Raw genomic sequence first — 11,677 nt, 5'->3', positions numbered from 1 at the left:
TAAATAAATAAATGGAATCTGCAAATTGAACATTATGACAAACAATGAAAATAGTGAGTGGCTTATATCTGAATTACATTGTGAGTATTAACTTAAATATCTACCTATCTACATCTCATTATTTATATTCTTTCCTCAACTCAAATTTGAGTTGTATTGATTTATCAATTTTCTGATTCCTGATTCCGCTCACTCTGAAAACAGAATTTCGAAAAGGAGCAATGGTGTCAAATATTATATCATTTAGTTTCATGGTAATTTTATTTTAAAGATTATATAAATGTTTATATACTATTTCCAATGTTTTTTCGTAAAAGTACCACATTCACCTGTATACCGAACAAAGTTGGATTGAGTAAATCATTTAGTACACCAAAGGGAAGCTGTTGTTGAGTTTAAACAGACAATAAATAAAAGAAAAAATGAAAGTGTAAATTTTAATTAAGTATGAATGCCAAATAAGGTATATAAATAAAGTATGAATACCATACTTAACACAATGTTAGCATTTCTAGGGAAACACTTAATTTTTAGCTAATTAATTTTATTAAGTGTTGAATTAGTTATTTTTCGCCTATAATTCCTAAACGGTGGATGTTAGGAATATATCATAGTAAAAAAATTGAAATTAATAATTAGATAAAGTAATATGACGTAATCCAAAAAGGAACATTTTTTTTTTTTTAATTTTGCCAAAAACTGATACAGTGGGCTCATATAAGAAATATAGTAATTGTAAGAGTGGACTGATATATAGTAATATATGAGTCTACTCATAACAAAGTAACGCATTTCTCGTGGTCCTAAAACGGTTACTGAGCAGGTAATTAGTTGGATAAAGTAACCAATTAGAAGTTTTATACTCTTCGGTGTTTTTCTATAAATTCTAAACGGTAAATCCTATCAAAAAAATCATAGTACAAAAATTTAAAAAAAAAATCGAATTCAGCGTCGAATAAGTGCCATAAGGTAATATAATAAGTACGATCAAAGTATAACAAAGTCCTTCATGTGGTTTCGTCGTTAACCACCTGCTTTGGTTACATGTGGACTTCATAGCACTTCAGAGCAGCTGTAGCCTATGGAACAACAGGAACATGTGGTTAACGGCCATACCCCTTTAAGGACTTTTTAAGTTATGGTACTTATGCGACGCCGAATTTAATGTTATTTAGTAGGTTATATTCTAATGTTTTCGCTAGCATCCACTATCTAAGCGTTATGAAAAACTACCTAATTCGTTAAATAATTAAATTTAATTAGCTAATTGTTGTAGTAAGAGTTTTAGGATCGTGTAGTAAGTGTTTTATTGTCAAATGTGGTAGAAACTAATTATTACATATGTATGTTTAATTTAAGGGTTTGTGCGTTCCTGCACTTTTCCACGTCTGTGTGAGGCAGATAATTATTCTGTTATATCGACCATAGGATCGGACGATTTTTTGGGCACACCCAGCCTCTATAAAGAGGTGTTCTTTTATTTGAGTGAACGATAACCTTGGCCAATACTGACCACGTTACCTTCTTATATATTGGTCAAGGATTTTAATTTTTGATGAATATTAAGTAACCAATAATTATTATAATTATAGAAAAAAGTAAATAGTGACACAAGACAAAATAAAATTTGAATTTTATATTTTTGGAATGATATTCAATGAACATTTTTGGAACTAATATATTTATAGATGTATAGGTATAATTTTATAAAATGAGTAATAAAACACTCCAAGAAGATGATCCGGGTAGCAGTCAAAAGAGGTTAAAAATAGCACAAAAAATATTAGAATCCAACGTTTCGCTCTAGTTTGCAGGGTTTAAGGGTTTAATAACAATAACTATAAGAATATACATAAAAAGCTATTAAAAAAAAAAGGAAAAGGTTTTACCTTATTATTTTTTTTTTTTATTTTGACGGTTTTGACCAAAGAATATAAATTGAAGCTTTGCAAACAGGAACGAAATGTTGGATACTAATACAATTTTTTTATATTTAATAAACATAGATCAAAATATTCTTTCTGTAATTTTGTATACCTCTTCTGACTGCTACACAGATCATCTTCTTGTAGGGTTTTATTACTCATTTTATAAAATTATACATGTACATCTATAAATATATTAGTTCCAAAAATGTTCATTAAATATCATTCCAAAAATATAAAATTCAAATTTTATTCTGTTTTTGTGTCACTATTTAATTTTTTCTATAATTATAATAATTATTGGTTATTTATATTCAATATCACAAAATGTTTTTTGTTATACATATAATAAAATTATTGTAATCGGGCTGCATACTGGTAAAGCGTGGAAAAATGTATTTATTTTTTTATTATTTTTTGAGATCTAGTGCCTTTAATATCCCCAACTCGGACAGAAGAGACAGGCTATACCACAGGTTATCAACCTGTTCTAGCTAAAGACCTAAATTTATTCCTGTACCACTAGTGGCTCGAGAATGCTCAGGTGCTGACTCAACATACTTAGTCACCGCGGCCTACGCGAACTAATTTATGAAAACTTGGTGTATTTTAAACAACATTCAAAAATGGATTATTCATTTAATACAGATCTAGATAACGATGACTTGAATGGCTACACCCTCCCTCACTTAGCCAGGTACTAGCCTGTCCATGGCCTATCTTTATTTTTTATAGTGTGAAGCTATCCCAAAGTAGATATAACAGTCGACTAAAAGTAGTTCCTTGTCTCTGATTTAAATCCTTTCTCTTATGACTCACTCTGTCACAACTTTTAAAATCGATTGTGGTTGTTTTATTCATTGTTATCTCTTTCCCTGTAAAGATCACGGAGGAAGAAAAAGGTTTAGTCCAAGACAATGAATGGTTGAAAAGCGAAAGTTTTGAGATTCCTTAAAAATTAGTTTTTGTTTTTAAATGAGTGAGTTATCAAATTATTAATTTCTAAGTTTTAACTGTTGAGAGTTCGTTATTTTTTGCAAACCTTAATGGGATTATATTTAGGCATAGTATTGCTTTCCTTTATCTATTTTTGCCCACCAATAAATAACTAAATGTCGAAAAAGTGAAACTCCCTGTTTTTACCACATTTTGGTAAATTTTATAATAGAAACAATGACGCGATTTATGAAATGCATGAAGTGATACAGATTTCGTTTCTATATCTTATTTGCCGAGTGAACAGAAAATCGGCGCCGTAGTATTGAATGCGTTTTTAATCCAATTTTTGGATTTAACGTATCTTGAAAAGTAAAACGTCAAATTTTTAGATGGGATTTATTTATTTTTTTTATTTTTGCCCACTCTGCTGCCACTCAGTACCTAAATTACTCTTAGTCTCTACGGAATCGTGAGTTTGTACATTCATATTACATAAATTGTGTCCGTTATAGAGGAATGAAAAGTCCTGATAGGGAATAACATTTGTGTCTGCGGCCGCAGTAGAGGACTTCTAAGCATTTAAATTGTTGGATAGGACCAGAATGAAATTGTCAGTCAAGAGAGGAGTTCCGTTTTAGAGAGGTGTCCGTTAAATTCCACAGTGTGTGTGTGTATATTCTTATATTGGTATTGTTTTCCCTCTTGCAAAATTACTCAGTTTGCATTTACTGTCTTGAATGATTTATTATCTATTACCTGGTTCAGTGTTGTTAGCAATTTGTTTCTCCTAAAAAAAAAAAAAAAGACGCACTATTGGCTAGTAGGGAATGGAGATGTCAAGGACTGCATGAAGCATCATTGGCACGTTGGGCTCAAGGTCCCCTAGGCATCAACAAACACTAGCTATAGTTATAGCGTAGTAGTATCTAGTACATCTAGTACCTTAATCGTCTCCATCAACCTCTACAGTTGTAAGTGTAAGGTCTTGATAAAGTTGACTAATGACTTTTGGGTAGTAGTAGTTTTCGATAGGTCATACTTATCCAATGTTATCTCTGACTTGTTTGGAAATTTTGGATCTGATACTGTGTTTTATGTACGTACAGTTTGCAAAGATCAGTAACTTTGAAACTAACAGATACGACTTTTGAGTACCATTTGAGTTTAATATTTCCTAACCTGTTACTAAAAAAATGCTCACCTTAACGACTATTTTAACAAGTACTGCGTACTCGCTTGCCTAAACGATTATTGCCATTAGCAGTGTTTTCTTGAGTATTTTCTGGACTTGGACCAAGTATTTTATTTCGAACATTTTACATAATAATCGAATATTTCATCTTTCAAGTAGGCTGAATTGAAATTTTACCTGTATTCGATATAAAATACTAGATTCATCTACCATGCGCATAAAAATAAAAAAACAATTGGGGCGTTAATAACTGAAATGAACCAAACACCAGTTGCGATTTAGAGATAAACAGTTAATACTATTTTAATATATTTTTTTTTTCAAACTGCTTTAGAATAGTTTTAAAATAATTCGTTATTTAAACACGGTTAATAAAACCACGATGGACGTTATGATTGTATGGTTAAAACAGATGGACCCCGGATAAAAAACGATCGTTCAGAATTTTCCCCGTAAACCATCTGTCCTTACCTTACAGTCTGAACGTCCATCTTTGGTTTTACTGTCATTCCGATTGACCGTCTAGGGGTCTCTTTACATTCCATTGAGCAGTTACTTAGTATTGCCTAGGCGATAGCTGTAAAAGAGCAGATGAAGCCAGTTTATTCACTCTTGCACTGCCAACCTGAGATCAATCACATTAGTCCTATATGTTAAACTACCTGAATGTTTAGGAAATTCTTTATACTGGCAACAGATGCAATGCTTTGACACCACTTTAAACTTGATTTTTACAAAATTGTGGGATAGTTCTCTCGGAGTCTCAATACTTCAATTAATCACTAATATATAAAATTTAGATTACTGCATTGATGGTCTAACTATATGACTATTGTTAATATTTATGATTTTTTAATATTATAATAATATCTTTAAGTAACAGTTTGCATAATTAGAATCTGAGTAGTCCCACTAGAAAATATCAATTCAGTTTTACAGTTAAGATTCAGCTATTGTAAACATATATAAACTCTGAATTGCACCCGCTGAGACCTCATAGCTAAGCCGTATCAGTAGATGTTATAGACGGGATACGATTTTTTTTGTGATAACCCGAGGGAATTAATATTTTGAGGCACGGGAATTGCAAATCGGTTGATCCATTTTCTCTAAAAAAAAGTAAAATATTCGGAATCGGACTGCCTGAACAAATTTAGTGCAGTATTTTTTCAATTTTTGAGCTCAAATAGTTCTAAAAATTCGTGGAATATCAGTGTCATGAGCGAGGAAACCTATGAATCGGTTAAGTCATTAGCTCAAAATATTGTTATTTAAGCACTGACGAACAGATTAAACCCTAGCATTTTTTGCATCTTGAGCTCGAATTGTTTCAAAACATTCGCCAGATATCTGGTTGAATAATTTGAACCATCGAAAATGCAAATTGGCTGAGCCGTCGGCACAATAGTCTGTCAGATTACAACAGTTTTCTAAATACTTCATTTGCCCTATTTGTGCCTGTTCGGGTAAAATTATCCCAAAAATGTCTGTAAACATTAATTTTCACAATATTTATTGGTGACGATACCCTAGTATGTTATTTAATAAAGTTAATTACATTTTATTCAATAAAAAATGACCTAGCTCCAATGAAAAAGGTCCACAGGCATGGGAAAGAATGAAACGTGAGGTAAGATCCCATGGCGCTGCAGAAGCTAACCTTAGGTTTGACCCGTGCCTAATTCGTGGGCTATCTCAAAAACAGTTCATTTTTTTTTTGGTTTTAAAACGAAGAATCCGTTAGATACTGATGTCCGCGTCGAAATCTTTAAAAACCAATTCGATCCGTCGACTTACTTCCCTCAGAGTTTTAAAGCCTCTCACTTTTTTTTTTAAAATAAATTTTATTGAAGTTCTAGTAAGAAATTAAGAATCAAAATTGAGATTCGTCACTTCTTCATGAAATTATCTTTCTTTTGATATCTCATTCTTCAAAATCCATTGCTCCTGAGAGTTGAGAGCCGGAACACGGATCGATTGTACGGTAATATATATACATGTACGATTAGGTCATTAGATAAACTATTTATAGAAATACTATCACTTCTATGATTGAAGAAATACAATAACTTATAATAAATTGATAAGCGTGCTAGCGATATTAAGAATGAAGCATAAAGTCCAGGAGTCCGCGGACGACATTGCGGTCCTAGAAAGTAACCAAGATGAAATGGAAAGACTTGCAATGACTCTATTAAGAGAAACAGAGGAAATCGCCTTGAAAGTAAACGATAATAAAACAAAATATACGATTGTAAGCCGAGAAATCCACTCTAACTTCATGGTCTGCACGGACGGCAAATCATTTTCGAAAGTAGGCAGTTTCAAATAACTCCGCTCCACAATAACATCAATAAATGATCAGCGGACTAAGATAGACCAACGTTTAACAAGCGCGAACAGAACCTTCTCTCTGTCAAGAATACTGAAATCCCGAAAAATCTCCAAAAATCTGAAACTAAGGATGTACAATGGCATGGTAAAACCAGCTTTAACAGGTACCCTAGAAAGCAGAATCGAGAGATTTGAAAGGAAAGTCCTCCGTAAAATTACAGAAGCTTTCTGGGATGAGAGCCTTAACAGATGGAGAAGCTAACAGAGACTGGTCTGTAAATACCTCATGATATGAAAGGCAAAGAGGTTAAGATGGGCGGGACATGTGGCTTGAAGCAGTCCATCGGGACGCCTTTACACTACAATGAATGAATATAGTAGACAAGAGACCACATGGATTGACAGAAACAAAAGAGCCGTATGCAGAAAACTAGAAAGCAGTAGTATCCCAAGATAGGCAGGCATGGAGAAGGGTGGTTTGGGTAGCCAAAGATCTACAAGGCCTGTAGAGCCAATCGAATAAAAGATAAAAAAAACTTGCAATCTTAAAATCATTTGTATGTTCCAAAAAATTCAAAATGAAGCGCTTCTGATAATTGGTGGAACGATTACCCATTATATGTCCAAGTACATGACCATCGATCAACTTGATAGAATCGAAGAGATGTTGACAGGATGAAATGATTGAAACCTGAAGAATAACATGCAGAAACAGGTATTTCTTTGGAACCGGATTGGTCGTACCTGTTACTATAAAATACTTGTTTCTGTTATCCCTAGTATTGTACCATTATGAAATAAATGATAGTATTCCAATGGAATAGTTTCGTTCTTGAAATATATTATAGAGAAATTTATATATTTTTTAATTATATATTTCATTTTTATTATAAAACTCTTTAAAATAAAATTACTTAGAGTGGTTCTATACTCTTTTGAAATATTTCTAATGTGGATTGATCTAGAAGAAAAAACTTTGCAAGTTATCATAATGTTAAAGGTTATAGGTAGCCTGCGGGCTCCGTTCTTTAGCCTTGTACCTACTATTGGCATACATTATTCTTCTCTGCACAATGCAACTATCCACAGAGGTTCAGATTCAGTTTTGAGCAATTATTCGTATCGTACGATCGAAAATTGATAAGTTTGTTACTGTTACATTTGAGCTTGTATTTTTTTTTTTTTTATTCTGGTTTTTGATTTTTAATGAACCTATAAAACAAAAATAACTACTCCCCTTCCCAAAAAATCAGATCAATAAATATGGCTGCTACTTTTCTCCGTGACTAATGTACTAAAAAGTTTTAGATTTTGTCCAAGAGGTTATCCCAGAATGATCCTTGGAACACGACATAGTCATTTGTTTCTTGATAGAATTTTTATTCAACTGTGTCTTTAAAGTACACCTATAAAACTTTATAAAACTGTAAGACCATACATGATGTCTTGAGTGCATGACATTTAAGCTACATCAGAGTCTACCCTTGTTTACCAGAATTCAATTGAGGCAATCTTACAAAATTTTGTTCAGAATTTCGAATAGTCTAAATTATTTAATGTATGATTAATTAGATATATAATTTTAATAATAGTTAAATATCTATGTTTTAAAAGCACAACATAAATTAATATTATAACTTATTGGAATATATAATAAAATTACCATTCTTCCTGAATCTTCTAAACGGACTAAAGTCCATCTCTGGTGCAACCATCTTAAAATAGCCACTGGTGACTTGAGTTGACCGCGTGTTATTTTGAAATCATAAGTAATGCGCATTAAGTTATTCTGTGAGTCCTGGAGGTCATTAAAATTTATATTTTGTCTTCCTCAACTACGTAAGGTAATCGCTTGATTTTGTTTCAGTGATCTCACTTCATTTACTCCATTCAAGTGATTTACTCATTCGCTTATAATGCTATTGATGATATATGTTTGATGATATGAGTTTTCATAGTTAATTATTATATGTTATCCTCTTGTGGGGACATTATAAGCATCTGTCAACACTTTCTATCGTCATTATGTATTAGTTAGTTAATTAGGTTCAACGTTCTTATGTATTCTAAATAGGGCAGGAAGGACGGATTATCTTACAGGAAACTATTCAGTGAGATAAAGAGGGTTCCTCCAGAGAAAAATAGAAATAAACGATTAATTCTGAAACTATAAATACCTACTATTATTATATTATTAAATGGGCAACAGATAGAGGTCTAAGTCCTCGCGTTTCTTGACGTGTTTTTTTCTTAGGGTGGATTCGTCATTCCCACGCGTATTTTTTTGTGAGTGCCACCCTTTGGTTAACGAGCCTCACAAATACCCGGGGGGAGGTTGTGAGTGAGTTTTGCATCATTGGTGCTTCAAAAAAGCCCAGGTGGGACCGGGATTCGATCTGACAATCTGTTGGTTATAAATACCTATAACTATGAATTTTTATGTTAGGTCATTATTTTCGAAAGACTTCTGATCTCAAGAAGATACCATAGTTTTTATGCATACTCACATATTAACCCGTAAAAAAATATTTTTTGACCCAAAAAAGCTACTTAATGCGTACATTTTCTCTCCCTCACTTGTCTCTGAACCATGTTCCAATCTTCACTTCCAGGTGTCTCTGGATTTAACTTCATAAAATTAAAGTAATCGATTGCTTTTCAAATGAAGGATTTGTAGTTTCATAATTTGTCATTTGAGAAATGGAATCTATCCCTGTTTCATTAGCCACTGAACAGTTATGTTTACAAAAAAATATTGTTGATATTTTGTTCTCTCCTCCATTACTACTGAAAAGTGCTGATACAGTCACTGTGACGTTTTTATGATTATTCTCGGTATGTTAACTTTATTGAGCGTTAGTCTCATATTGAAGATTAAAGCGATTCAATAAACTGATCATCGTGAAATGCTATTTTTATTTGAAAACCCCTCTGCTTCAGTTGTCTTTTCTTTTCTTCGTGGTATAGTCTCTTACTACGTTCAATGCTTTAACTATTTACAATTATAAAGAGCAACAACAATTAAAAATAAATAAATACAAATAATAGCATAATTACTTGAAGTTAGAGGAGGGAGGGCACAGATATGTATCCCTTAATGAACCCATTGAAATTAATTTATTTGTATTCAGGCAGCGAGCTAGGTTTTGATTTATTTTTTATGTTCGCTCAAGCCAGGTTTTTCATTTTTGGTTTCACCAAAAAAAAAAAAAAAAAAAAAAAAAATGAATGGAATAAAATGTTGATTCGGGAAGGACCAACAATAGAAGAAAGGGAATGCAAAGAGCTAAGGATGAAAAGTGGCTTTATCGAGTTTAAAACACGACCTGAGTGAGTCATAAGAGAAAGTAAAGTGCATTAGCGTGAAGGATCGGGTCTATTTCTGCTCTGGGCCAGCATTATACACAACACTGCCAATCCATTTCTCCTTCGAGGGGCACTTACTCTATTTTGCGCTTTATTGCCTTTTTGAGAGAAACCTAAAAAACTATTTAGTACTAAAATTTTAATTGATTGATCAACTTGTACATTAGGTATTCCTATCTAGTTTTACTTATATAAAGTTCATCAGAAGTCCAGAAACAAAAATAGATAGACTGGAAGATTATTAATTGACCGTGTGTAAAGATGAAAGGAATATGGTCCGGGTGCGGTCAAAAAAACTCAAATAATAGAATTATACTATTTTTATTATAGGCTCATTAAAATAGTATAATTCTATTATTTGAGTTTTTTTGACCGCACCCGGACCATATTCCTTTCAAAAATAGATAGAGCATTTCTCATTTTCTTTTTTTAATTACAACTTCCTAAATAATGATTAAAAAATTAGAATATTTCTTCTGTAATTAAAAAAAAGAAATTAAATTCTTTAACATAATTCCTGGAACTTTCCACTTGACCTGATATGAGATGTAATGCTGACTTTAGTTCAGGTCTTGCTGTCTTGTCAGTTGGCCTATTGAGAATCTGAAAATAAAAAAAATTCGTGGCCAAAAACGTAGACCATGAGGTCATCAGGTCCTCTGTCTTCTTTTTCTTCGATATTTACTTTTCCTTGTTTGTACGCTTTTACTGTTGGTAGGGCGATAGAAGGAGAATTCGACGCCTTTATCAATAAAAAATTGTTTTTTTCTTTCTTCAAAAGACCTAATATATTCTCTCATAAAACCGTTTTTTCTTTCTATTTTTCTTAATATTCCAACCCGTTGAATTTAGATGCCATAAAACTTTCTCTTTTATCTCTTACCTCTATCACTTATCTTATCAGAAATAGTATTTTATTCTACATGATTACAAAAAGATGTAGACAACACGTACCCGCCAACCCGTTATTTTGCTGGACAAGCAAGTGAGATGCGCTTGTGTCCTTTCTTGTCCAAACCAAATGTTATGAATAATTTTTTTCAAAGATTGAATGATTACTTAAAGAAACATTACTTTTTTTACTAGTCAGTACGTCAATGGACCAATCTCAGTGCTTCTCTTTTAACTTGATATGATAATGAGTATTGGTTGATGTATGGCAACGAAGTTGAAATTCTTCCTTAAACCATAAAAATTATATCGTTTTTACAGTTCTTATGCCTCTCCCCACTTCGATGATGTATCCTAAACAATAAGTTCAGTAAAAATCACACATATGCCTTTAAAACATTTACTCAATAATCAGTATTGGTTGATGTATGGCAACGAAGTTGAAATTCTTCCTGAAACCATAAAAGTTATATGGTTTTAACCGTTCGATGCTTCTTCCCCTTCGATGATGTCTTCTAAACAAAATATTAGTTTTTTAAACGCTCCTTTCTATATTCCTTTGCGAAATAAATAAACTCATAGCTCAACTTCAAAGCTCCTAATAAACAAGGAATTTCTATAAATAAAAGAGGAGTTTATAAAACGAAAATTTTATTATGGGAAGCTAAACTTATACACTTGAATGATACCTTTATTAAGGTGTTCCTTAAAACTTTGGTTAGGAAGGAGTTAATTTGGAACGTTATTTTCGATTACCTGATGGACGTTTGTTGGTATTATTTATTTATTTTTTATATCAGTATTATATCTTATTATATGTTATTATTTTCTTTATTTAAAAAAAATTAACAATTTTCTTGAAAAATGTATTTCATACTTATATTATGTTTGACTAAGCACTTTTATTAAAAATAAAATTACAGTTAACATGTATTTTTTATCACTATTTCACAATGGACTTGGAATTGTTCTTTTTTTTATTTTGTTTACATTTATTTTTTTTTTTGATGATAGCCTTTAACTAGCGGAA

The 11,677-nt window shown here is 32.0% G+C and overlaps 1 protein-coding gene across 1 annotated transcript in view; it reads left to right on the top strand.

The window, feature by feature from the left end:
• The window catches only part of ced-6 (PTB domain-containing adapter protein ced-6), a 79,469-nt gene that overhangs the window by 45,421 nt on the left and 22,371 nt on the right, over positions 1 to 11,677 (top strand). The gene's annotated exons all lie outside the window — the stretch shown is intronic.

This window comes from Halyomorpha halys, unplaced genomic scaffold (genome assembly GCF_000696795.3).
Source record: "Halyomorpha halys isolate HHAL.00 unplaced genomic scaffold, Hhal_1.1 Scaffold18.1, whole genome shotgun sequence".
In the NCBI taxonomy this organism is placed as follows: Eukaryota; Metazoa; Arthropoda; class Insecta; order Hemiptera; family Pentatomidae; genus Halyomorpha; species Halyomorpha halys.
This window is presented reverse-complemented; position numbering and strand designations above follow the sequence as displayed.